Consider the following 24,519-nt stretch of genomic DNA (forward strand, 5'->3'; position numbering starts at 1 on the left):
ACACTAGGATCGTTATAACGTTCTGAATTATGGCAGTTCACGACACAGCAGTATCGTTTAGCACGACCAGGACGTTCCATATTGCCTCTATATATAAGTGAGGTGTTACAGTAAAAAAATCGTCAAATAGCACCATAGTCGTGCTTTAGTTACACCAGTATGGGCTACACGCTACCTCACTATTTCGCTACCTTCAGAGCTAGTTGTCACTTGCAAGTTCCCCATACAGATAGCCCTTTCAGACCGAGTACGCACAATTGTGCGGGTTCGTATTTTAGTTATCCCTGACCGTATTTGATGTTTTTTCGGCGCTACACCGGACTGCAGTGATTGTGCAGGACACGTGGCATGTATTACAATTGATTTTAGTATGCGCTTGACCGCCAGGGCGAAGGAAGAAGAGTTTAAAAAGCACAGTTGATCGGCGAGATGGCAGGAAGCAGTAGTGCCGAAAGCAAGTATTTATTTACTGCGTTTATATTAATCTAGAAGATTTACTGAATACCGGAATATATTCAATGAAGTGTGTACATTGGTTAATGAACGTAAATTTTGAAGGTACACCATCGTACGTGATACGAGGTTTTGAATTTTGATACGCACAATTGTGTGGGTCCTGTTTTTAGGATGTTAGTTTTTATTTTGTAAAATAAACTATTAATATGTGTATTGAGCAGCATTTTAGTCAGTTCTTGACGTACAAAAAAAAAAATTCACACCTCCAGTTTTCTTTCAGGTCTGAAAGGGATAGGGCATAGCAGTGCAGTAGGTACATGTAAAACGTTATTCTCTTCCAGATTCCATTATTCAATACATGCAATTATAAAAAAGGACATAAAGAACAAAAGTCCGTATTGTATATATATATATATAGCCTTTGTTTGTTTGGTTGGTTGGTTGTTTGGTTGGTTGGTTGGTTGGTTGGTTGGTTGGTTGGTTGGTTGGTTGGTTGGTTGGTTGGTTGGTTGGTTGGTTGGTTGGTTGGTTGGTTGGTTGGTTGGTTGGTTGGTTGGTTGGTTGGTTGGTTCTGCACGGGTTAGAAAACTGCTAGACTGACTGATCTGAACTTTGTTAAGGACACAGCTTACAATTCCGAGTCATGCAAGGAATAATTTTCGATACCGGGCGAGTTGGGGGCACGCAGCTGTAAGCTTGCATCCGAGAATACTGGTTTCGAACCCCACTGTGTGGAGCTCTAAAGATGATTTTCCGTGGTTTCCTATTTTCACACCAGGCAAATGTGCTAGAAGTTCATGTAAATTACGTTAATACTTTACTAATGTTGATAATAATAATAATAATAATAATAATAATAATAACGTAACGCTGTTATTAAATTAATTAATTAAATGAAGTTGCCAATAGCAGTCGTTCAATAATTCTGTAGCTAACCAGGAATTAAAAAGGTAACCGAGAGAAGTTTTTTGCTGGAGAAATCCCTCGACTCACGGCGTTATGTTATTACTATTATTATTATGATTATTATTATTATTATTATTATTATTATTATTAACAATAGTAAATTATAAACGTAATTTCTATGAACTTCTAACGGATTGCTATTCACGGTGGCCAAAGACATTTTTTTTGCTATTTACTTTACGTCGCACCAACACAGACATGTCTTATGGCGACGATGGGATGGGAATGGCCTAGGAATGGGAAGGAAGCGGCCGTGACCTTAATTAAGGTACAGCCCCAGCATTTGCCTGGTGTGAAAATGGGAAACCACGGAAAACCATCTTCAGGGCTGCCGACAGTGGGGTTCGAACCCACTATCTCCCGATTTCTGGATACTGGCCGCACTTAAGCGACTACAGCTATCGAGCTCAGTAAAGACTAATTTAGGAATCAGGGAGTATTGATTAAACACAGGCTACCTCAGTGTTGGACATAAGATTTTTTAATGCTATTTGTTCGGGGCGTCGACCCATGTGGATCTTTTGCCCCTACTGGCACCATATAGTATGAACCTGCGTGTAATTGGAATGGTGGTAATGTGGAATGCTGGGGGTGAGGAAAGGAAGATTAAGGACGTCACAAACACCCAGTCCCCAGGCCAGGGATATTAATCATCATCATCATCATCATCATCATCATCATCATCTGTTTACCCTCCAGGTTCGGCTTTTCCCTCGGACTCAGCGAGGAATCCCACCTCTACCGCCTGGAGCTTCAGACTCTTGGTCGGGGGATACAACTGGGGAGAATGACCAGTACCTCGTCCAGGCGGCCTCACCTGCTATGCTGAACAGGGGCCTTGTGGAGGGATGGGAAGATTGGAAGGGATAGACAAGGAAGAGGGAAGGAAGCGGCCGTGGCCTTGTTAGGTACCATCCCGGCATTCGCCTGGAGGAGAAGTGGGAAACCACGGAAAACCACTTCGAGGATGGCTGAGGTGGGAATCGAACCCACCTCTACTCAGTTGACCTCCCGAGGCTGAGTGGACCCCGTTCCAACCCTCGTACCACTTTTCAATTTTCGTGGCAGAGCCGGGAATCGAACCCGGACCTCCGGGGGTGGCAGCTAATCACGCTAACCACTACACCACAGAGGCGGACGATATTAATCATTACAATTAAAAAACCCTGACCCGGCCGGAAATCGAAACCGGAGCCGCCGGGTGACAGGCGGACGCGTTGCCCCCTGCATCGCGGGGCTGGACTGGACATATGTTAAATTCTGTTTCCATGTGAAATTCATGGAAGGGGAGAGAGAGCAGTCCCGGATAATGATGGCTGTTTTCTTGGCATGCAAATTAGAAACCATTTCAACCGTAGCTGACAGGGAAGTTAAACCCCACCTCTGAGGAGATTTTATACAACGTAGCTACAAATGCTCCCAAGCATAACGATACAAATTTGTTATTCAGTGTATTGAGGTCTACGCAACAAATTATTTTTCTTTTGTGGAGATTCATTTCCTAACCGTATTCGTATACGTTTCTGTTTCCTTTAACATTGCCAACTCGTTACTCTGAATACTTGTCTTATTCTTCTCTTTACCTGTAAACAATGGATTCAATTGTGGTATTGAAAATTAAATTAAGTTGCCAATAGCAGTCGTTCAATAATGCTGTAGCTAACCAAGAGAGAAGTTTGTGCTGAAGAAATCCCTCGACTCGCTGAAGGGTGTTGCTGGGTGGGATGGGGATGGAGAGAAACTTTCTTCCCCCTTCTCTTCTGTTGCCACCCTTCTTCTTTTCCACAAAGTGTCCAAGATTCGCAGTTGTGGAGCCAACTGTCCTTGGGGAGAGTTAAATCCAGCAGACACAGCCAATGTCCAACGCCTCTTTTCTTTAACACTTTACTTAATGACAATTCTTTCAGTGGATCGCTTTCCTCGTGAATGCCTTCTTCCTAATAAACTTCACCATCTAAAGAAGGCACGTCAAAGTGTCTCAATTGTAAAGAATTCAGGTAGATTCTATCACGAATTATCCACGAGTAATTACGAAAGAAATATGAGTGAATGGATCGATAATACAAGAACTAATAAAGACATAATTATAACCACAAAGGAGATTAAAACGTCCAGCAGAGTTCCAAGTATCAGAAGAGACAGAAATATCATTCATAATATTACCTTCCTTCTTCTCCTTGGAAGGAAAGGGCCATAAGAGCCTAATTGTGTCCGACTCGTTGGCTGAATGGTCAGCGTACTGGCCTTCGGTTCAGACGGTCCCGGGTTCGATTTCCGGCCGGGTTGGGGATTTTAACCTTCATTGGTTAATTCCAAAGGCCCGGGGGCTGGGTGTTTGTGCTGTCCCCAGCATCCCTGCAACTCACACACCACGCATAGCACTATCCTCCACCACAATAACACGCAGTTACCTACACATGGCGGATGCCGCCCACACTCATCGGAGGGTCTGCCTTACAAGGGCTGCACTCGGCTAGAAATAGCCACACGAAATTATCAATAGCCGAATGGTATAGTCAAGGCTTCTCACAAAAGGCCCACAGTTTTAATCCTGGTCAATGCGTAAGATATTTTGATAAATAATCACGTGCAAGTGGTTCGGATTCCACGTGGTAATGTATGGTCCGTAGCTTTCATAACCAAATCAACTGTCACGTAAAACAATCAAGTTTTCATCTTATTTCCTTTCATGATATTCTTTTTATATATAATTAGCTTTACATCGCACCGACACAGATAGGTCTTATGGCCACGATACAGCAGGAAAGGGCAAGCAGTGGGAAGGAGCCGGTCGCGGCCTTAATTAATGAAAAGCCCCAACATCCTGGCGTGAAAAAGGGAAACCATGGAAAACCATCTTCAGGGCTGCCGAGAGTGCAGTACGAACGCGCAATCTCCCGAATACAAGCTCTCAGCTGCGCCACCTTAACCGCACGGCCACTTGCTCGGTATTCTTTTTTTTCTTCGTATTCACATTCTTCTTTTTCTCCTTTTTATTTCTTCTCCTACTTGACTTTACAGTTTATGCTTGGGACCCTAACCCTTTTCGCATTACAACCTTCCATTTTTCTTTTGGTCTTCTCGAATTTCTTTTCATAATTGGGAGGCAATTCACAGGGAAAATTTACCACAGTGAAATATATATTCTGCTAGCATATCTCTTCCTCTTTGGTCTGTAGTCACTGACATCATGTCCTACGTTACTACCGATCTGGGTGGCGCAGACGGTTTAGGCGCTGGCCTTCTGATCCAACTTGGCAAGTTCGAACCCGGCTCAGTGCGGTGGTATCTGAAAGTGCTAAATTACGCCAGCCTCGTGACGGTAGATTTACTGGTACGTCAAAGAACTATTGTGGGACTAAATTCCAGCATCTGCGCGCCTCCGGAATGGGTAGTGTACAGGGATGCTGTAGTAGAAACAGCAAGGGAATGCCTGGGAACAACTGTGTGTAAAGATGGTAAAAGGCGAACGTCTTGGTGGAATAATGAAGGAGAGCAGCTTGTAAACGTAAAAAGAAGGCTTATCAGAAATGGCTCCAAACAAGGGCCGAGGCTGATAGGGATTTTTACGTACATGAAAGAAACAGAGCGAAAAAAAAAGTTGTTGAATCCAAAAATAAGTCGTGGGAATATTTTGTTAATAACCTGGAAAGTCCAGGTCAAGCAGCAAGGAATCCTTTCTGGACGGTAATAAAGAGTCTTAGGGAGGGAGGGAAAAGGGAAATGAACAGTGTTTTGAGTAATTCAGGTGAATTCATAATAGACCCTATGGAATCACTGGAGATGTGGAGGGAATATTTTGAACAACTTCTCAACGTAAAAGGAAATCTTCCTAGTGGTGTTGCGAGCAGCCAAGCTCATGGGGAGGAGGAAAATGATGATGGTGAAATTATGCTCGAGGAAGTGGAAAGGATGGTAAATAAACTCCATTGTCGTAAAGCAGCAGGAATAGATGAAATTAGACATGAAATGGTGTAGTACAGTGGGAAGGCAGGGATGAAATGGCTTCATAGAGTTGTAAAATTAGCATGGAGTGTTGGTAAGGTACCTTCGGATTGGACAAAAGCAGTAACTGCACCTATCTTTATGCAAGGGAACAGAAAGGATTGCGCGTAAGATTCTGTATTCAATTTACACGAAATTAATAATAATAATAATAATAATAATAATAATAATAATAATAATAATAATAATAATAATAATAATAATAATAATAATAATAATAATAATGGCGTGCCTGCCTCGTAGCCGGAGGGCCCGGGTTCAATTCCCGGCCAGGCAAAGGAATTTTACCTCGATCTAAGGGCTGCTTTGAGGTCCACTCAGCCTGCTTGCTTAGGGGCTGTAGTGCCATGGGGCTTGGTCTGGTTTTCATTGTAAAGGACAAAGCAGGAGGATTTTTAGCAATACAGTAATGCAGTAGTAGTAGTAGTAGTAGTAGTAGTAGTAGTAGTAGTAGTAGTTCTTCCCTCCTTAGACTCCGGAGAGGCACGGTGCAGGACTTTTTCTAGTAGAAGACCTCTAGGCAACCTGCATGCCTGTAAGGATGATTTCTAATTATGAAGACAGTACACACGCGGACTTAGAGCGAGACGAATTAATCCCCGACTCGGCCGGGAATGAAACCCGCGATCCCCTGGACCAAAGGCCAGAACGCTATATATTTTACCATGATGCCGGACGGAAATTTACAATGAGAAGTCGACGTGAAGCAAATTAAGAACATTTGACAGGACTTTTTCCCTGCGGGTTGTAGATTAACCGTTCTGGTTCCATCACTTCGGGCTCCAGGAGAACTTTCTAACGTTGCCACTAGAGTCGGGCAAGTTACGCCACAGTACAGATCGTTATCGCAGGCGAGACCAGGGGAGTGTGAATGTCAATTCCGATAATGGCAGTATCAAAACCGCCAGTGACGACAACGAATAAGACCGATACTCACTTGTTACCGCTTACTAACTGCCTGGATGAATGACACCTACCGTAGCACTTGGAGGCTATCATTAATAATAATAATGTTATTTGCTTTACGTCCCACTAACTACTTTTATGGTCTTCGGAGACGCCGAGTTTCCAGAATTTAGTCCCGCAGGAGTTCTTTAACGTGCCAGTAAATCTACTGACACGAGGCTGTCGTATTTGACCACCTTCAAATACCACCGGACTGAGCCAGGTTGGAAGCTATCAGGACACTGTCAGTCTTGATAGTCACATCAAGGTTACATGGCACTGTGATTTGTACCGATAAATACCATACATGGGCCCGATCTCCCTTTTAGTTGTCTTTTACGAATTATAACGCCTCCACCCTCAGAGAGTCTTAATGGCTATCATCAAGATATCGAGGCAAACGCTGGGACTGTGCCTTAATTTAGACTTCCTTCCCAGTCCAAGCTTTTTCCTATCCCTTCATCGTGATAAGATCTGTCCATTCGGGAGCAACGTAAAACAAATAGTGAAAAAAAAGTAAAATAGTACAAGATAGTTTTTTTTAAAAAGACCGAAATTCAGGGACACTATACAATTTAAATTGAAATGTATCGAAACGAATACGTGAAATTCTTTCGTCCGTGTAAGGCACAATATGTTATTACATACGATCCTATTCTGAATTACATTATTTTAAGTATAGGGCAATCATTCAAACAGTCCATGAATATTATGTACTAGATTGATGCTTTCACGGCTCGTAATTGCATACATGATAATAAGCTTCTGGGCCGTGTCAAGAAAGAAACGTGCAACAGTTATCGAGGTATTTTATTGATTAGTAGGCTATACCATGAAAAGTATTCACTGGCATCTTGGAAGGGAGGGGGCGATCAGTAGTTGAGAGGAAGTTGGATGAAACCCAGTGTGGTTTCAGACTACTGAGGGGCTGTCAGGATCAGATTTTCAGTACGCGCCAGATAACTAAAAATGCTGCGAGAGGAATAGGCAGTTGTATTGATGTTTCGTGGATCTAGAGAAAGCATATGACAGGGTACCGAGGGAAAAGATTTTCGCTATACTGGAGGACTATGGAATTAAAAGTAGATTGTTACAATCAATCAAAGGCATTTATGTTGACAATTGGGCTTCAGTGAGAATATATGGTAAAATGTGTTCTTGGTTCAGGGTACTTACAGGGGTTGGACAACGCTGTAATCTTTCACCTTTGCTTTTCGTAGTTTACATGGATCACCTGCTGAAAGGTATAAAATGGCAGGGAGCGATTCAGTTAGGTGGAAATTTAGTAAGAAGTCTGGCCTATGCTGACGACTTGGTCTTAATGGCAGATTGTGCCGAAAGCCTGCAGTCAAATATCCTGGAACTTGAAAATAAGTGCAATGAGTATGGTATTGAAAATTAGCCATCCGTAGACAAAATTGATGTCAGTAGGTCAGAAATTCAACAGAATTGAATGTCAGATTGGTGATACAAAGAACAGGTTGATAATTTTAAGTATATAGGATGTGTGTTCTCCGAGGATGGTAATATAGTAAGTGAGATTGAATCAAGGTGTAGTAAAGCTAATGCAGTGAGCTCGCAGTTGCGATCAACAGTATTCTGCGAGAAGGAACTCTGTTCTCAGACGAAACTATCTTTACATCGGTCTGTTTTCAGACCAACTTTGCTTCACGGGAGCGAAAGCTGGGTGGACTCAGGATATCTTAATCGTAAATTAGAAGTAATAGACATGAAAGTAGCGAAAATGATTGCTAGTACAAACAGGTGGGAAAAATTGCCGGAGGGTACTCGGAATGAGGAGATAAAGGCTAATTTAGGAATGAACTCGTTGAATGAAGCTGTACGCATAAACCGGCTTCGGTGGTGGGATCTTGTGAGGCGAATGGAGGAGGATAGGTTACCTAGGAGAATAATGGACTCTGTTATGGAGGGTAAGAGAAGTAGGAGACCAAGATGACGATGGCTAGACTAAGTTTCTAACAATTTAAAGTTAAGAAGCATAGAACTAAATGAGATCACAGCACTACTTGCAAAAAGAGGATTGTGGCGACTTTCAGTAAATTCACAGAGGCTTGCAGACTGAACGCTGAAAGGCATAACATTCTATAATGATAATGCATGTATGTACTAGGAGGGTCCCATTCCTTAATTGCATTAACTGCTCAGACAGCGTATTCGCTTTGAAATGTCCCAGACGTACAATTTTGTCAACTTACTCTACTTTAAAAAATGACTACACTGATAAGCTAACATGATGGTATATATAATGAACGAAAATCGAAATGACATACAATTTCTAATGATAAAAGTATCAGCTTTCACACAGAAACCAAGTTCACAAACTTTCACTTTATTAATATTTTTAATATTAATGCATATTTTGTACATTGATAACAATAAAGACCGTGATAGGTAAGAATATAATAATAATAATAATAATAATAATAATAATAATAATAATAATAATAATAATAATAATCACTACTCTAACTGCCGCATGGTTTTTAGAATTTCCTAGTCTTACTAATCAAATTTATTATCTATACAACTGACCACGATGTATTCGCAGCGACAGCTAACCTCCAACAGAGCGCGCGAGTCTACACAAGGCCATCTTTTGACAGTTTATGCGTGTAATGTCGCATATTTAGCACATATTTTCAGCGCTATTTCATGAAAACTTCGCTTCAGATTTTCACAATTATTTTCCTAAGTTAAATACTCTCGGAAATACACGCGTTCTACTCAATCACTAAAAGGGCCTTAACATTTTTCTTTTCATGCAATTTTTTTTTTTTTTTTTTTTTTTTGCAAGTTGCTTTACGTCGCACCGACACAGATAACTCTTACGGCGACGATGGACAGGAAAGGGTTAAGAGTGGGAAGGAAACGGCCGTGGCGTTAATTAAGGTACAGCCCCAGAATTTGCCTGGTGTGAAAATGGGAAACCACGTAAAACCATTTTCAGGGCTGCCGACAGTGGGATTCAAACCCACTATCTCCCGAATACTGGATACTAGCCGCAATTAAGCGACTGCAGCTATCGAGCTCGGTCCATGTACCTCTTGCCGAGGTACGTAAATTCTATGTTAAGAATCAACATCTGAGAATTAAATAAACACGAATTTTCACAAATCTTGCACATTTACTCAGATACTAAGTTATGTTGAAAATTCAGACATACCTCAAAGATTTAATGGGAAACAAAGCTAAGGGCCTTATGATACATTATGTTGATGTAATATGATCAAATCTACTTCAATTACAGCAGTTCGTATCAGTGAAACAGAGTCACAGTCTATTGATTTTGATCCAATGACACATCAGGGGGTGATGCTGCAACGAGCATCTCATTACGTCCCTGGTGTCTCATACATTTGATAATGAGGCTACACTCAGGTCAGCCCAGGGGTTTGAGGTTGAGAGCCAGACAGGTTACATTAGTAAGATTCCTTAGATTAGAAGAACATCACTAAATAATGTTTCAGCTTACACTTTTGCATGAACATTTCAAAGGATTGTTTTAAATTTCACATATATCCAAGTAGTAGTGGTAGGGAATTTAGTGTTTTGAAACAGAAAATTTCACATTTTATTTTGTACAATTATCATGTTGTAATGTTCGTAAGTCTTCAGTTCACAATTTAATAGCGTTTCTCTCGGAATTTGAGACTTCTGACCAAGGAGATGATATCTTTCGATAACATTAAAATGAAATTAAAATCACATTTGTGTAGAGTTAGTGATACAATTAGAATGCATAAGTAACATGAAACACTTTAAATGCGAACAGACTAAAGAATAGCATACAAGAACAAATGTATATGAATGCAAATTCAGAATAATGAAAAGAAAATATACAACATTCATTTAAACCGTGTTTATGGATCAGTGACACTGAAGGCGAAAAATCACAACTGATAAATCAACATATTGTTTACTTTTGCTTTTCAATCATTTAGAAAAAAATAATACTTCCTGAATTTTTTCTGCATCAGCGATGTTGGTAGGATCTCAAATACACTGCATTATTTCTAAGACAAATTACATGTGATATTCCAAGAGTACACAAACTCCTTGCTTTAAGATTCTGGAAGATTACTTTTTTATATCTTACCTCGTATCTAATCGCCTCGAAGAGCCTGGATTTAGTTTTAAACCTGTTTGTGCTGTTTATATAGAGTGAAAGCGTATGGTGATTCGTTCGGCGGATGGGGCCGTTAAGACTTGCGTAGATTCTTTCATGTTAATCGACAGGAGTATGCTATATGCCCCATTTCAACACCATCTCACACAGAGAGGCGCAGATTTCCCATGGTCGTCAAATAGAAAGACCCACACCAGACGAGCCGAACATGTCTTAGGATAATACCGGCACTACAAATATATATACGATGAATAAAATAAATTGTAACATTTCAATTTAAATAATCGTCGATTTCGCATTTAGACCGCAGTTTTGAATTTTTTGTTTCTTGCATTTTATATCGTATTAAAAACACTAAAAGGAATGGCTTAATGGTCGTGCAAAAAGAAACTGCCAAAGTATAAGCCATTAAAAATATTTCGCATAGTATCGTTATTATGAAATCAATCAATCAATCAATCAATCAATCAATCAATCAATCAATCAATCAATCAATACTAATCTGCATTTAGGGCAGTCGCCCAGGTGGCAGATTCCCTATCTGTTGTTTTGCCAGCCTTTTCTTAAATGATTTCGATGAGATAATTATACAGAAGTCGAGAGTGGATTAATTTCAATTTCTGTTTGTTTTCTCAAATTTTCTGAATTTAACTAGTTTCCCCGTATAGTTGTAGAACTCAGTGACAGAATTCAAAGTAGACCTCTCATGACGTGTTGCAACGCCGTAATCCAGAGCTACATTGACTGTTAACCTTGTGGCACTTCATTTTAGTACCGTATGATTGCGGTTCAATTGCATAGCCCGATGACATCATCTCGAGGTCATGTTCTTGTTGATAGATACAAAGGCCCTTCCTCCTCACAATGAAATATTGAACACTGTCTCCGGGCACTTATCTAGAAATTATTTTCATTTTAAAAAGAACATTCATGTCCCAGTACCACTTACTGGTCCAACTTGACACACCTGACACAAATAGGAGGATTTACGGTGGTGAGCAGAATTTTTTATCTCGGTGCCCTGATAAGAATCAATGTAGGCTGCTCGGATGAGATCAGAAGATGTCTTGCAATGGCACACATTGTGACGGCAAAGATGACCAAGATCTGCAAAAACAGAGCCATCACTAACAACACCAAACTCAGGCTGGTAAATTCTCTGGTTTTCCCCATCGACACATACGCAGATCAAACTGAGACAATAAAAATAAATAATAAATAACAATAAATCCTACATGATGAAGATTGAAGCGGTGGAAATGTGGGTGTACTGCGGAATATCCTGGGTCGAGCACTGGACGAACGTTTCTGTACTAGATGAGCTGAAGTTTAAGGGCAGGCTTATGAAATACTTTGGCCACATATCAAAGAGAACTAGAGCTACGGAAAAGTTGATCACAGAGGGAAAAATGCAGGGAACAAGGATCTAAGAATGAACTCCAGCAAGATAGATTTTCCAGATGAAGGAGTTGCTTGGGACATCTCCAGATCAAGCGACTCTTCTAACGGAGGATAGAACAGCATGGCAAAAAATCTGCATACGGACACGAGAACTATACACGTATACTATACGAAAAATATTATTAGATACGATTCAGAGTCACTCCGCTCAGATGATTATAAGAAGATTTGGTTTCTGAAATTGTTTAAACACTAACCTATTATATACATTCTCTAAAAATGCAGGAATATTTCCTCATCTTTCATTAAGAACGTTTTCTCATTCGTCGAAAGGAATGTTTTAAACAGAAAATTAGTCTGTATAAAATAAACATATAAAGCATTTCTAAAATTGCAAAGAAGCACTTGTAAGTCGGTAAATTAATATCGCATGTAAATTGCTTTTGGTCCGTATCTCTGAATAAGCCTCAAAAGTTTAATGTCAGAAAAAATTATAATTCTTTACATTGCGTTCTTTAGACTGTTCTAAGCCAAATTGCCTTGTAAATAAAATATACCGGCCTATGAATAACTTGGTATATACAACGGTGAAAGGAAGTCACTCCAGGACTGAATGTTGGAGGAAGTCGTGTAGTATGTATAAAATCATTAAAAATATCTAAATTAATACATGCATATAAAAACACTTTTATAAAAAGGATTTTTAAACCCGTCAGAAGTATTTCTCCCACGAGAAACTACAAGAGAGAGTGGAGGAAAGCTCTGGAAGAAATACGAATGAGGATCAACAGGGTGAAAATGTGTACGAAGCAAGCGCATGATCTATATATTAACCTGCAAGAAGAAGAACTACCATTGGTGAGGGAGTTTAAATATCCAGGTTAATACGTACAAAATGATTGAGGACTGGATGCTGAAATACAGCACAGGGTAAATAGTGGATGGATGAGCTGGAAGAAATTGAGTGGAGTATTGTGTGATAAGTAGGTCAGTTGCAGGATGAAGGTAAAGCCCTACCAATCTGTGGTGAGAACTGCGATGCTTTATGGTGCAGAAACTTGCCCGACCACAAAAGAAATATGGAAGTGACAGAAATGAATGTTAAGGTGGATGAGTGGAGTTACAAGAAAGGATAGAATAAGGAATGATTAGATCAGAAGATCAGTGAAAGAATGTTCTAAAGAAGAAGTCTAAGAAGATATCGTCATGTGCAGAGAAGAGGGGAGGACTACGTGGGGATTAGATTTGGAAATCTGGAATATTAAGGGGCAAGGAAGGGAGGAAGACTAAAAAGGAGTGAAAGGACAAGGTAGAATGGGATCAAAGAGAAAAGGTTTGACGAGGGAAAAAGCTTTAGATAGACATTCATCGAAGATAATAATCCACCAAAGAAACGCTGAGCATACGTGACGTGAGAAAAGGCTGAGATAAAGAACAACAAGTGTTTTTATGATTACTTTCCAAGTGTCCTAAAGTTTCATGTAATACTGTTTCAAATTAATATCGCGTCTTAAAATGATTAAGAATATAAAGGAAATCATACATTAAAATTTTGCTCACTTATCTTGAGTCTTGCATCAGTGTTTTTAACCCAAAGTCTTCCGCCCGCCGATTGTTCTCTAACGATTGATTTTACTAAAACTTAAAATTAGGAGGTTCTTTCTCTCGAAGAACAAACACAAACTTTTCATGTGGTATCTTTTTGGGCTTATGCCTTGTAATTAATTGTAAACACACTCTACGCGTTTCGAAAGGAACCTTGCCTTTCTTTATCAGGAGACAACAGAGAAATGAAACGACATATGAAAGGTTGCTAGGAGAAAGCAACAAGGAACTTGAAATGGTGCCCTAAGGTGTAAAAGGGACGCCATTTTATCCCCGTGCTAGAGAAAATGAATGGCAACAGCAAAGCAATCTGAACTTGACTGCGGCCGGGCTGAGTGGCTCAGACGGTTAAAGCGCTGGCCTTCTAACCCCAACTTGGCAGGTTCGATCCTGGCTCAGTCCGGTGGTATTTGAAGGTCGTGTCGGTAGATTTACTGGCACGTAATAGAACTCCTGCGGGACTAAATTTCGGCACCTCGGCGTCTTCGAAGACCGTAAAAGTAGTTAGTGGAACGAAAAGCAAATAGCATTATTATTAATTGAACTTAACTGCCAAATCTGCATGTCCTATGGTGAGAGGAAGTATGGGCGAGCACGTCTTCATGAGTTCTTAACAGAACCAAGAGTTGCACCTTCTTCGCTATGCCCGACTGAGGAGTGCCACTGAACTTATTTAGCTGATGTCACTGCCTTTCCCTTCTCTCAAAATATTTTCAACTTCTTGTTGTGGCATTTCTTGCGATCTTCTGACCAGGTTTTGTTGGCTGTAGTGCTTGGGTGATGTGTAAAACGGTGGTTGTCGACCAATATTCTGAACTTATATCTGTCTAATATAATGTTATCCGTGAAGCCAACTCCCTGAAGATCTTTTCCAACTTCGTGCAGCCAATTGTTTTTCACTTTCACTGAAAGAGCAAGATTCAGAATTATTTTAGTCAGTCTTTATTTACTAATTCTGCAAATATGCCCGTAAAATTTCAAACTACTTTTCTTAAATGCGTCTGAGATTTTCTCAGAATGTTGGTACAGGTCATGGGATTTTTCTATCATACAGATTCCTCCTGTACAGACTGGCCCAAACATTTTTTTCTTAAGATTTTTGTTTCTTCCTTTTCGACACGTTTAATCAATGACATGCCCTTAATGTACAGCGTTTCAGATGCACATAGTGCTTCAGGCTTAATTACAGTGTTCTAATGCCTTAATTTTGCATTTCGGAATATGGATATTTTATTATATCTATTCCAAGTTAGTCTGTATGCTATCTGTAGTATCCTTTCTTTGTTAACTTCATGATTCGTTCCTGAAGGTTGGATTATTTCTTCCAGGGATTTCAATTTACACATTTGGGATATTTTTCAGCACTGTGTTTTCATTGGTTGTCCATCTAGGAAGTTTCTGGCTTTATGTTTCATAAAAATATTTCCATCCATTGAGTATAAATCATACATTGGGTTATGCATGAATGTTGAGTCATTTCTGGGATTCACCAGATTAGCGTACATGATTGAAATGTGTGCACTAGAATTTGTGGAGCACGTTTAGCTGCCTGTCTGTCTCTTCCTCTCCAAAAACTTCATGTTTAGTCTTCTGGCCTCCCTCTGTCTGTCTGTCTGTCGGGTTCTGCTGGGATTTTTCGGGTTTCTGGAACTCGCTCTTTCTGGGTTCTGAAAGCGTTTCTGACCAGCACATGTTTAGTGTTTAAGTCTAGTTCAGTTATGTCTCTATTTACTCTTGCATCATCAGTGCAATCCCAGATCCTCTTAGCCAATTCCTTGATTTTCATCCGGTAGAAGTTACTGCAAACTTCAGACGTCATTTTTTTTCATTTCGTCGTTCCCTTAATTTCCCTTAATTCCTTAGAATTTTCCTCTATACTTTTATCGTCTTCTCAGCTTCTATTTCCCTAGTGTAGGTTAGACATTGGGATGCATGCAATTCTTCTGCCTTATCATTGTGCTGTAGTGTCTTAATTTCGTTCTGATGAATATTGACTTCTTGTTTTGTATGTTCTGAGTGAGTCTGTAGAATAATTCCATCTTTCTAATACTATTCTTATTCACCAATTTCTTTTGACCGTTACGCTGTATGACCAAATTATTTGAATTTTTCTACCTTCTTGACTATCTCGTGTTTCATTTTTCAGTCTGCCGTTGCATTCTTTAGTTGAGTACTCCCATGCTAAATTTTCAGGCCTTCTTGCAGTACTACTTCCTCGAGCTTGTGTAGCATCACCTTGCCTTGCTCTTCTGTGTCACTTAGAATCACTGTATGATCGGTGAAAGCTAAGCAATTGATGTTGCGGTTACCCTTCCTGTAACCCAGCCTCATACCAGTCATGCCCTGTTGTTGGCATTTTGTTCTCCACACTATAACGACTTTCTCAAAAACTAAGACAAATGAGATCAGGAAGAGGCCGTCACTTTGATTCCTGTCCTACTATTGAATGATTCTGATACTTCTGTGGTCTTGTAGGTTAAGACGAATTCTTCCAGGATGGTAAGCAAGATTTGTCTGACTATCGAGCCATAGGTCTTCTGTAAATAAAAAACCACGATTATTTGTTTGCTTGTCAGTTTCGTATCCTTATGATGGACTTCAGGATTCAAATCTGTTAGACGCATGACCTGCCCTTTCCGAACCCTACTTGATACTCACATTTCGTCGCTCATGTGCCAAAACCGCGAATGCCACAATGCTCTTCCTATCCATTATTTCCCTTAAGACTGATCACGCCTCACAGTCACATATTGATACGAAGTCCATCACAACAATTTTCGTTGAGTTCATTTTCCCATGCGAGAGTATAAAGGAAAATTAACCTTGAATACATCATACTCTAGGAGTGGGTAAATGTGTCATGCAAACATACATTCCTACAGTACGCCACAGAAAGTTAATTTACCTTTACATGTTAGCGTAGGAAAATGAACTCATCAATATTTATTCTGATGGACTGCACAATATGTTCAGTACTCTCTAGTAATCCAAGGTTGACAGAATAATAGTATTGTGGGGCTGGGAAGCGTAACCAGGAAATACAGTAATGAATAGGAAGATCATTGTCACATTCGTGAATTCGGCAAAGGAGCTACTATATATGGCGTTCTGTATGCTTTTATGCTCTGTTTAACAGGAGTTTTGAAGGTATATTTTGTGCAATTGATAGCAGGAAGAATCCTCTGTAGTTGTTCACATCTTTGGTGTCTTCTTCCATGAAGAGATGACATATGGTTACCGTCTTCCAATGCTGTGGTACTTCATCCTTTTCCCAGACCATCTGCATGAGCCTTATCATGTTTGCTAGTATAATGGCACCTCCTTATTTGAACATTTTACTCAAATCTGATATTTTCCTGTAGACTTATAGTTTGTGATCTCCATGATCGGTCGGTATACCTCCTCTGGTGTGATTTCTTCTGGCTGCTTGTTCTCCTCAGGTCTCCTCGTTTTCGTAGTTCAGTGCCTACCTACTTGAAGTATTTAGCAAGGATGACGCAATTGAGTGCCCGAGTAATAGAAGGGGCTAACCCACGAAAACAAAGTTTCGATAAAAATAAGGTTTTGTAAGACCATACAAAATACACAACAAAATTGACAATTAAAATATCCATTTATAGTCTTTAAATTAATTACATATCCATGTAACTCAGAAATTGTGAGTAGAATAACATTTTAAGCTTAAACGTTAATAAAACTATACTAGTTTAAAAATAATACTTTATGCAAAGAAGATAATACTGCAAATTAGGACTTTTCCCCGTTCTTGGATTTCAACGTCAAGATCTTCATTCATTTTCTTAGTAGTTGGTTTGAGATTTAAATATAATTCGTGATGCACTTCTGGAATGTATGGCAGTAGACGCAGAAAATCTCTGTGTTTTAAGTGATTAATATCCCTCCCTGAAAGGTATAGAGCAGTCAGGGTTTCCAGTGCTTATATCAATAATTCGTTTGAAAGCAACAATTTCATATTTTTATTCTTTTTTGGCCTCCAAAGTTGTCTTCGGAAAATATGAATTTTGTCCAAGACTGTATGTATGAGAACTTAAGGAACAGGAAAACTGGCTTGTCTTTTGTTACTTTTATTGTTGTTATTTCTCTACTCAGTACTTTTCTACCCTCAACATTTAGTTTGCCCTTCACTAAAATATTTTTTCTTTTCACAATTTGCTTTGCGTCACACTGACACCAATAGGTCTTACGGCGACGATGGGATAGGAAGGGTTTAGGAGTGGGAAGGAAGTGACCGTGGTCTTAATTAAGGTACATCCCCAGCATTTGCATGGTATGAAAATTTTTAAAAAAACACGGAAAACTATCTTCAGGAATGGTGACAGTGGGAAAGCCCATTCTTGAATGCAATACATATTATAATAGTTTCGTAAATTTTTGCTATGTTTTGTGACAGTTTATCACAATAATGTTTAAAAGGATGACAAGTTTTATTATATCCGCTCCGTAGATTTTCTAAATTATATGCAGTTTGCTATCGTTTTCAATATCATATTGCAAATATTAAATGATAGAAGCTACAATCAAACAAATCTTTATGAATGAATCACTTATTTGCCAACCAGGTACCAGCCTCTGGACAGAAAAGCGAATTGTGACAATACTACCAACGTCAAGAATGATACTTTTACAAAAAAATTCATGAAACCAAGATCTGGCCTACCAGGTAGGTCAAGACAATGGAAAGGTTTCAATAAAACCGAATAAATTATGGAATCATTTTTAACATTTTCTACGTGAACTCCAGAAATCAGTCTCTAGAATGAATTTAACAAAATGATGCACCAACTGTATTATGAAATTTTAAATTAGGTAAGACGAACGTCCAAATTCACAGATATTTTCTATTTTTTAAGATTCCAAATCCCTTTCATGTTTTTCCTGTAAATGTTAACGAGAGCTTTCTTTACCAATCTGTATTGCCACCAAATTAACATTTTCCCTGTTAATTTTATGGCTATATATTAACTGACGAGTTGGTATGTTACTACAAGTTAAACATGTCACATCATATGAACATGGTAATGTATATGTGGACTTAAACATGAAGCACTCAAACTTGCTTTACATACGTCAGCGCGTTCCCATCCTTGACAGCTTCCTAAGGGACTCTGACAGGCGTGAATATTGCCCTCCTTCAGAGAAACTACCCCGTGAGAATTTACCACAAGGCAAGAGCTTTATACCTAGTGAATACATGGGACCTTCAGGATGAAAAGTACATACGCTTTTTGGACAAAGGGGAAATAAATTGAGGACAAAATTTAATATTTTATTGAACTTCATTAAACATAACAGCTGTCCACACAGTAAGAGAACAAGTTAATATTATTTTTCTTTTAAATAAAGAATTGATTGCAGTCGAATGGCCATAACTTATACGTCATATTCTTTTTAGAATTTGACCTACATCTTAATACAGCATATTTTCTAGATCTGGGCAGTCATGTCACTCCTTGCTATATTCCACTATTGACCTGGTTCGGTTTGGGCACGTGGTTATGTGGTAAGTTCCGCATGTATTGTTACATAGTTCACACACGCAATTTTCGTCTGGATCACGAAACACTTTTCGGGAGCAAATCTGGTGGTGGAAAACATGAACTGCCAGCCTGGTCACGACTTGCTTCATTTCACAAAGAGGTTGCGTCCATCTTCTGTCTAGCATTGCATTTGTTGTGTAGAATTCCATCGGTATATCCCACTTTTTATTCTGTACAACTTAGAGCACCATATTGTAACTTTCCGTAGTCGGTAGTAGTAGAGTTATCCGTAGATCCTCTATTAGGAAATTTTCTCTTGCAAGCTCGTACACCAGTCTGGATCTGGTTGTCTTTGATACAACAAGAGCTATTTTGAGAAATCTGGATTTTGTTTTTTTCTACCTATTCCAATTGCCTGTAGTTAAGGAATTCCCATATTAGCTCGAGTCCATATGTCAGAACGGGCAGCACCTTCGTTTGAAAAAGTGCCATTATTGTTTCCAGTGAAATTAGATTTATATGTCCAATGTCGTTTATAGCTTTTACTGCGGCGGCTGTTTTTGATTTTATGTGTAGCCTAAAGCTTCTTCCTGTAACCTGTAGGGTAATGCCTAGGTATTTGAAATTGTTACAAGTTGCTTTATGTCGCACCGCCACAGATAGTTCTTTAGGCGACGATGAGACAGGAAAGTGATAGGAGTGGGATGCAAGCAGCCGGTGCCTTATTTAAGGCACAGTCCCAGCATGTGCCTGGTGTGATATGGGAAACCACGGGACACGATCTGCAAGGCTGCCAGCAGTGGGGTTCGAACCTACTATCTCTCGAATACTGGATACTGGCCGCACTTAAGTGACTGCAGCTATCGAGCTGGGTAGTTGGTGTTCACAAGGATCTCTTTTGAAATCCATCTTGTGAGCAAAGGTACTAAATTGTTGATGAAAATCGCATTTTAGTTCATTATACAGTCAAAAATACCTGACAATTTTCAGTTTTCTTAAATGCACATTTATTCAGTGTTAAACAAAAGTGATTGGTTTAATTTCATTGTATCCCTAAGTATTTAAAAAACACTCATTACGTGTTAAATTATCCTTTTCGTGTTTTATCTATAATCATCATTGCATAAACGTAAACTTTTCCCGAAGTTCTCCGTGTCTTGATACAACGTAGATGGTGAAATTCCTTTCACTTTTCTCTTCAAGTCTCATATTATTCTGGCTTAATTTTCATATCCATTTCACCTATGGTGCCCAACAGAAATAACATACGTGTGCTGAGAGAGAAAATTATAACGGCGTACAGAAGAGACTTGACTGATGTCAACAAACATGCAGAACTCTTAGACCAACACTAAAACATAAATTCTTTGGAGAAAAACCCTTGAAATTTCATAAAACAGTGTCTGTACCAACTCTTGTTTGTAGCAGTGAGGCAAGGATAAATTGTAGGAATTACAGAAATGATATAGGAATATGAGTATTGCCTCTCTGTTTTCTAATTTGCTTTGTGACGAAGGTTAACAATAAAAATGGGAACTGAGGAGAGCAAATATAAATGAAGCAGGAGGATATAAATATATAGTAAAGACAGATGTGTAGGAAGTGATGAGAATTACCTTGCAAACAAACAACGTATTCAAATGTTTGTTGAATACCTAAGCCAGTTATTCCATTGTTTGATCCTCTAGCACAACGGTGCGTAGGAAGGAGGGAGAACATGTGTGTGTGTGTGTGTGTGTGTCACTACAACTCGCTATATGGACTTTTTTACTCCCTCTTCGAGCCAATAAAGTCAGTCGCAATCACATACGAGCACATTTCTCGAATGGGACGGCGAGGGGACAGGCGATGTGGGGAGAGAAAGAATGAAGGGGTGTTGGTGTGTCAGGAACAGTTCTTTCCTCAACAACGTCTACACCTACGAACGTTGATCATGCTCGTGATATATTTCCCATACTCCACACAGGTAAGGTATTTTTGAAGTAGAATGCATACATCATTTCGTTCCAGTATCGAGTCCGTCGGTAAAAATGCGTTTTTCCAAAGAAGTGATTACCAGACTTCCCCTGTTAAAAATCACAGCGGGGCTGAATGGCTCAGACGGTTGAGGCGCTGGCTTTCTGGCCCCAACTTGGCAGGTTCGATCTTTGCTCAGTCCGGTAGTATTTGAAGGTGCTCAAATACGTCAGCCTTGTGTCGGTAGATTTACTGGCACGTAAAGGAACTCCTGTGAGAAAATTCTGGCACCTCCTCGGTGTCTCCGAAAACCTAAAAAGTAGTTAGAGGAACGTAAAGGTAATGAAATTACAAAACATTAAATTTCACAGGAATAGAACAAGCGTTTGCAGAGTTCCACCCATACGTTCCAATTGAGCACAATTGGATTGGCGCACCTATAAATCTAAAAGAAACCGGACATAAATACAATAACTATGGCCCGGACGTTTAGGTCTTAATAGGTTTAATGCCAACTAATTTCATTCCTAAAAAGTTCTATGCAGCCCGCTCTTCTGTAAGGTTGTGAGAGTAACAAATTCTAGAGGTTCTAATAGGCCGTGCCTCTAATGCTTAGGGAAATATCATAGCACACCTACTATACGGGCTAGAGTATACTTACTATTCGTTCTAGTGAGTTTTTCTTCTGACCTGGGGTAATGCCTTACATACGGGTTCTAGTAACAACTGATATGATAAGGGAAAGGTTCAAGGATTCTACTCAAACAGCTTTTGACGTCGGATGGAACAAGAGCGAGCGGTGAATTAGGTATTAGGGCATGCGATAACACTAGTATAACTAAAGGCTTACACTTGACAGCACGTGCCGTGAGGTGTCGATCGTTAATCTCCTTTTCATTGCTAAAGCAAGGAATGAACACTGCATATACCATCCACGGAAATACATTGCAATCGGCTTCTCAGGTAAGAGACCTAGGTGTTATAATAGACTGTAAACTAACCTTCTCTGCTCACATTCACTCCATAAAATCCCGTGCTATGCGTACTCTGGGCATTCTTTACAGGTTTACTGAAATTAATGATATTAACGCCTTAAAATTATACTTTGTCTCGTATGTTCTCCCCATTGTTGACTGTTGTTCCTCTATTTGGTCCTCATCTGCTATCACAAACATATCTCAACTAAATAGTATTTTTAACTTTTTCACTTTCATTGTTAAGACTCGTAATCCTGTTTTTAAGAACAAAACTAAATCTGACATTATGAACTACCTGGGTATACTTGACCTGAGAAGCCGTTTACAGTTCTCTGATCAATGTTACCTGCACAAAATAATCAATGGCTACACCAAATGTAATTCTCTTCCAGCGTACTTCCCTATACACGTTCCTGCCCGCCCTACACGCAACCGGCGCACCCATCATGTGTCCCAACCGCGCCTAACCTTACAACAACGCTCTATCTTCCACCGTCTCCCTACTCTTGGTAATTCACTACCCGATATCGACATATGCACACCTTTCGCATCCTTCAAACAAAAAATTAAAAGATTCCTTTGAAGTCCTCTGCAGGTTTTCACTTTCTTCCGTCCCTCCAACCCTTGACCTTTCTTCTTCCTAATTTCTGAAACCGACACGTGCCAGTTACCGTTGTCATTGTTGTTACATTGTTACTGTTAAAATTGTTAATTATTGTTGCTACTTAATATTGTTGTTTATAACTTTGTTATCTTTTATACTTATTTAAACTTATTATTATTATTATTATTATTATTATTATTATTATTATTATTATTAGTGTAAAATGGCCCTCCATAGGCTGTATCTAATAATTAAATAAATAAATAAATAAATAAATAAATAAATAAATAATATTTGTAGAAATATTTACTAAATGCGAGAAAAAATGCGGTATATTTAAAAATTTTGTGAAGATTTCTGGAATGTTTCAGTATCTTAATTTAAAATAGGCTCAAGTCTAAAGTTGAAACAATAAGTCAAATAGTGTAAACACAAGTCCAATATGTTCGAGACTGGGCGTGCGTGAACTTTCGAAATGTGAGGTGGCCGAGCATCACGAGCCGTAACCGAGTAGCTATAGTGTGTGGAGAGATATCAGACCAAAGACATTCAAGAGAGAGATAATCGAGTCAACGGTGAAGGGAAATGGCGATATTTCAGTACATTAACAATTGGAGTGCTCTGTCAGAAAAAATCTCTAAATCTTAACACCCACCATCCACCCCATTCTGTACGTTGAAGACCTGCGGCCGTTGCTCCGACAAAGCCACCGCAAAATTTTACGTTTTAAGATCGTTCATACCTTCCCAAACCATATTATTATTATTATTATTATTATTATTATTATTATTATTATTATTATTATCGAGTCGAGAATATACAAATTTACAGTTAATGTACAAGTCAGTTTGAAGTACACAAAACATGACATGTGGGATCATATTACACATGCCCAGAATTTGGCGATGTCCAATGGACTCGGAGTGGATTGTAATAGATCATCCTCTGTGCAAGATCTTGGGCACAGAGGCCACTCAAGCATTTCGCTCGTGGGTTGTTTTTGTCCACATTCACAACTTGTATCACTTGTGCTGAGTCCCCATTTTTTTTTTCAAGTTATCCCTGGATATTCTCAGTCCTGATCGTACCCTGTTGAGAAACTCCCACACCAGCCAGCTTTCATGATGACCAGATGGTAACTGCTCAGCTGCTGGCTTCCATCTGTAGAGGTGAGGGATCCTCTTCTTCCACAACTCCAGTCTTACCTTCTCTGGTAAGACGGTAAGCATCTCAGATGTCCTTAGGAAGCTCTTCCGGGATTTCAACCTTTGCTGAAGGGGACTATGATTTTCACGTCCGTATCAATGTGGCAATTGAATTCTCCTTAGTTAAAAATTCAAACATTGTTACTTCAGTATCTTCTGTTGAGAATGTAGACATTACTGCTCATTGTTGACTCACTTAAAATAACCTTCAATTTCTCCACTCTATTGAACACGAAGTATAAATTTATAAAACATTACAATAATACAGTGTATACCTGAAAAAAATCATTAAGAAAACGATACTGTTACGTGCTCATGTAACTGCCAGCCGACTAGAATCCATTCTTCGGTGCTTCATGGAAGGAATGAGCGACTTGGGCAGAGGAGTTCCCGGTTCGCTTGAGGGCATGTGACGGCCTCTGCCTTTATTATATTTTGTATCTGTTGTCATCGCGGATTTCCTGGAAGGTCAGATTGGAGCTTTCTTGTTCTGGCCACATCTCGAACATACTAGAACCTCATTACCAGGCATATAAAAGGAGGCTCACCATGGTCAAGAGTAATCTTGGAGTGTAAAGCTGGTCGAGAGTTTAGTTGTTGGTATTGAAGTCGTGTTTATGTTTGGTCGAGTTATATATGTGGAGAAGTTCAGTGTGGGGTGCGTCCACGTGAGTTAATTGTATGAGTTGTCGGTCTTGTCTGGAATCAAGCCAAGTTTACATCAATCGTGCTTTGTGATAATCAAGAGATGCGT

The sequence above is a fragment of the Anabrus simplex genome, chromosome 9 (genome assembly GCF_040414725.1).
Source record: "Anabrus simplex isolate iqAnaSimp1 chromosome 9, ASM4041472v1, whole genome shotgun sequence".
NCBI classification, from domain to species: domain Eukaryota; kingdom Metazoa; phylum Arthropoda; class Insecta; order Orthoptera; family Tettigoniidae; genus Anabrus; species Anabrus simplex.